At 40.2% G+C, this 5,198-nt stretch overlaps 1 pseudogene; it reads left to right on the top strand.

The window, feature by feature from the left end:
* Window positions 1-479: 479 nt before the first annotated feature.
* On the top strand, window positions 480-5,198 carry LOC110344967 (double homeobox protein A-like; annotated as a pseudogene).

Genomic DNA, 5,198 nt, shown 5'->3' with positions numbered 1-5,198 from the left:
AAATGCCAGTTTGCTCTATCTGTTGCTCTCTCTCTCTCTCCAACACTCCAATTTCTCTGAGTGTCTACTTCTTTTATTGTTGGCACATATGTGTGATACATAATAATTAAACTAAATTCTTCTTAGGAAATGATACGTATACATATTGCACCTTGATCATTTTTACTTCTCCTCCTCTCTCCCCTTTCCCCGGATCCTTTCCCATCTCTGCAAAGTGTACTCTCCTGTTTCCTAACCTCTCTCTTTTATTTTGCTCATAAATTATTTATATTTGGGGTTTGTCCATATGAGAAACCATGGGACATTTATCCTTCTGTGTCTGATTTATTTCACTTAGCATTATGGTCTGAAGATCCATCCATTTTCCTATAAATGACTCAAATTTACCCTTCTTTATGGCTGAGTTATATAACATACCATATTTCCTTTACCCCTCCCTCTTCCATAATTTAGCCATTGTGAGTTGTGTTGCTGTAAACATGGCGTGCATAGATCACCATAATGCGATGACTTTACTCCTTCAGGAAGACACCCAGAAGAGAGATAGCTGGGAGAGATGAGATTTCTGTTTCTATCTTTTTTAATCTCTTCTGTGGAACCTCTGATTTCCACAGTGGCTGCACTAGTTTACAGTCCCACCAGCAATGTAGAGGGTTCCTCTTCCTGTACATATTCCCCAGCATTCGTTGTTCTTGGACCTCCAGATGACAGCCATGCTTTCTGGGGTCAGAGGGACCTCAGTGCTGTTCTCGTTCACATTCCTGTAGTGACCAAAGATGCTGAGCATTTTCTCTTGTCCTTATTGGCCATTTGTACTTCCTCTTTAAGAAGCTTGTTTGAATCCACCATACACAATTTTTGGTGAAAGTTCATCTCACTTGACCATTAAAGATACTAACTACTTAATTCTTTCTCCATTTCACATATACAAGCTCCTTATATTTTTTTTCCAGAACATAGTTTATAATTCCAACAATCCAAAGTACTTCCTAGAAGCCCAAATGATCCATTGTAGGATTCATGAAAATTCAGCTGTGATAAAGTGACTGAAAATGAAAGCTATCACATAAAAGAACAGAATCTCTCACTAAGAATACCAGTACCCAAGCGCCCTGAATCTTTGAGGAACCTTCTCTTAGGAAAAGCTGATTTGCAGTGCTTCTGTTTGCATACATAAAAGCCATTAGCTAGCTGTCCAGTTCCAAGAGAAATCCCTGCTATGTGCTACATAACAAGTGTGACAGCCAGAGCCAAAATATATGGAAGACTTTTTCCAGTCACTTGAACAGACAGCAGAATTCTGAGAAGGAGCTACTTCCATGTTCTGCAGGCTCCATGACAGCGTGGACAGGGGGCCTTGCTTCATGTGGGAGGCTCCAGAAACGGCTCTGTCCACATCCACAAGTGCGGCTGCCCACACATGACCTTGAGAGCTTGGATTTGCAACATATCCTGCAGGTGCTGAGTCCACCTGGGTATGAACATCTCCGGCATGAAGACAGCCTTCTCCCTCTCCCATAAATTTTGTTGTAGGGATGTAGGGGCGGCTGAGCATCCTCCCACTGCACAGCCCCTGGACGCTTTTGCTTTGATCCAGATTTCTTTGCTTCCTGACCCTGTTTCCTCTCCTGACCAGGAGCCCATGGAGGCTGCGACAGCCAAGGCAGGCATGGGGCCACAGCCACCACCCCCAACCGTGGCAACTCCAGCCTGCCCTCATTTTCATATTTTGGACCCAAAATATTTGCAGCTATTGATTTATCTTCACTTAAAACACAGACATTTTTCAAATGATTATACAGACTGCAACATAATTCAAAAATTATTCCTATCTTAAAAACTCATTTTGGATTCTATTTAAGCCAGGTGTATAACATTTTCTGACTTGGTAATAACTACATGTTATTCAAAAGGATATATTGGCAATAAAGTATATCCATGAGAGTGGAAAGTAAATACATTGACTGATATGGCTATTACCTACTTTTGCCCTTCTGACCTTTCCCTGCTCTTTCAGTGTTCTGATAAAATGTTTCAGTATCTGGGCCAGGGATTTAGCTCGGTGGTTCCACCACCTGTGTTGCAGGCACAAGGTCCAGAGTTCGATCCCTGGTACCAAAAAAAAAGTTTCAATATCTCAGGAATTTTCCTAATTAAAATTTTAAGACCATTTTAACATAAATTTCTTAATTGTCTCATTTTTTGAAAAGTAATAAAATAATTAATTACTAAAAGAAATATTCAGATTCCAAAAAACAGCTCAACTGAATATTCTGTTGATGCAGAATTTTAGTATTATTTTACAATCAAAATTAGTATTTTATGATCAAGTTTAGAGAACAAAGACAGGATTCAAACCACATGCTTAGTTGTGCCTATCATCCATGTGTAAGTACTTCAAGCTACAACGTAAATTACTACTTTTTGATCAGAATCAATTGATCATCAATTTCTTTCTAAAATTAGACTTAAGTCTCAACATACTTTCCTTATATTCAAAGAAAGCAGGTATTGTAATTTTAGCTATTTTTCCATATTTGTTTTGCCAGTTGAGTAGTGAGCATACACAAAAATTGGTAAATGAAACTAAGTATTTGGATGTATGTCATAATTATCATAATTATGCTGGATTAATAGGCTTTCTCACTGTTGGACAATACCTCATGCTCACAATTTAGAAGTTTGATTTGGCTCTCAGTGTTATGTCTCGTGTTTAGATGTATCCCCAAAGCCTCATACTGCTGCAGGTGGGGCTTTTTTTGGACTTGATTCATGGTGTAATGCTAGGCTCAAGGGCACTAGGACTAAGGTTGTGAGTGCTACCTGCCCTAAGTAGTCTGCATAAGATAAAAGGGGCAGAAAGACTCTGTTTAGGGCCCCTCCCTTGCTCCCTTGTTGCTTTTGCTACTGTCTGTTGGCCACAAACTGTTGCCTCTCTGTCGCCCAGCCTTGGAGCCAGCCAATTATGGACTGAAACCTCTACAAACTATGAGCTAAATAAACTGTCCTCCCTTTGACTGTGGGTGTCAATTATTTTGTCTCAGCAACAAAAGTAACTAAGATACATGATTTCAGGGGCTAAAGTCCATGATCAGCTGGCTCCAGGGCAGAAACTGGGCAGCGAGGCTGGCGGAGCACAGCTGCTTTACTCACAGTGGCCAGAGAGCAGGGCATGGGAACAGCCCCAGGGAGGAAAAGGCTGGGGACCAGACCCAACACCAAATCCATGCCTCCATGTCCAGCCACCCGCATCCAGGAGTGTGCTTTGCTAACTCCCTGGACATTTCATAAGCCAATTAGGCTTAGCTGTTACACACATATTTTAATTTTTTCTATTTTACAGTTTCCTTTGTCGCAGAAAAAATAAAAAGATATTTTTGCATCCTCTTTCTTTTCCTTTCTATTCCAAACAGTTAATTCTCTTTGACCTTTTAAATGCCTGGGCTTTATACCACAGTTCAGGGGACCAGGTGAGAGAAGCATGAAAAGGGGCTACATTGCTTTGCATTGGAAAAGACAGTGGCTTCTTAAAGGAAAGGGGAGGAAGAAAAGTGAATCAGTCCAGGCTGGACTTTGGAAGCATTTGGGGAATTCTGAGGATAAGCATTCTGGAGCTGTGTGTGCTGCAAGATGAGCGGGAAAGAGAGTGAGAGGGAACTGGATTATGACTGAAAGACATCCGTGGTGTATTTTAGTTTGTTCTGTTTCTTGTGAACTATATCCCAACCACTTTCATTTGTTAGGTTGAGATAGTCCCTCTAAGTTGTCCAGGCTGGCCTGGAACTTGGTACCCTTCTGCCTCTGCCTCTTGAGTAACTCTTTGGTATTTTCTAAGAAACACTGATAAAATATCTTTCCAAAATTTTAGGGATGATGTCTTTTGTTTGTTCTTGACATACCATGCTTAGGTTGACATCTGAGATAGAGAGCGATGAGGCCAGCTTTACATAGACAGCAATATAAGTTGTGGAGTGTTGCCCCATTAGGCAATAGACATTTCATCTGTAATTTCAGCCAGGATGATGGCACAGGGCTATAATCCCAGCACTTGTGAGGCTCAGACAAGAGGATCACCAAAGTACAAAGCAAGCTTGAGCTGTATAGTGAGTTCAAGGCCAGTATGAACTGGCCTTGTATCTATATATACAGATATAGATATATGTATGTATATATATATGTATATATACATACATATGTGTATACATACATATGTGTGCATATATATGTATATATATTTACATTTATATTTATATAATAAATGGGCAGAGAAGAGGCCAATTTCTATTACAGGATTCAAAATAATTTATAAGGCTATCCTGCCCTCAAGGTAGTACAGGCTAACTCTCCCTTCGTTAGGTACATCTGTGCAGTAAGTTCCTTACAAATGTTATAATAAGAAAGAAAGAGAACAAAGAGTGATTACAATGAAGAAGCCTGACAAATTAAGGTCAACATCAGTGTTTAAGTTAAGTCGATTGTATATATCTTTGATATACTGTGATGAAAGCAGCACTTAACCTCTGTGCTCTTTATCCCAAAGTTTACAGGGCTGTCTAATCATGACAAAAATATTAGATAAATCATAACATAACTGAGGGAGACTCTACAAAGTACTCTCCAGAAGTGGTAGGTTCAGTCCGTGAGGTGGATTCTTGGTCATCAGAACAAACAAGTCAGTGCCATAAATTGTAGACATAGTCACATCAAATTCACAGAAGAGCAACTGAAACTTCCCATCAATACCTTTAACCAAAAACCTTACCTGCTCTATGCTACCAAGCAAAACTTGCTTTGGGTATCAACACCAAAGAGTCAAGAATCGAGATGTGGTTTCAGAATCAAAGAGCCAGGCACCAATTCCAGAAAAGACAAGAATTTAAGGAGGCTTTAGAATCAAACCAAGGCCAAGGATGAGATCACCTTCAAGAAGAAATTCTAAGAGGCCAGCCAGTGTTGCACCAGCTATAGATCCTCTCAGTTATACATCCTGCTCAAAGTAATTATGAACAACCCCTACCCTGGAAATGATTCCAGAGAACATTTGGGGTGCTAGGGTCAAGAGTACAAATTTGGCTTCAAAATTGAAGGTGTAGATGTTGTGTCCAGAAAAAAAGGGAACCTCATGGGTTCTTAGAACAAGACCAGGGACAAGATCACTAACTTCACCAGCGACTCTAGCACTCCAATATGGCAGACAT

Source organism: Heterocephalus glaber, unplaced genomic scaffold, assembly GCF_053883595.1.
Source record: "Heterocephalus glaber isolate CG9 unplaced genomic scaffold, H.glaber_assembly_v1.0 deba00001550, whole genome shotgun sequence".
Taxonomy (NCBI): domain Eukaryota; kingdom Metazoa; phylum Chordata; class Mammalia; order Rodentia; family Bathyergidae; genus Heterocephalus; species Heterocephalus glaber.
This window is presented reverse-complemented; position numbering and strand designations above follow the sequence as displayed.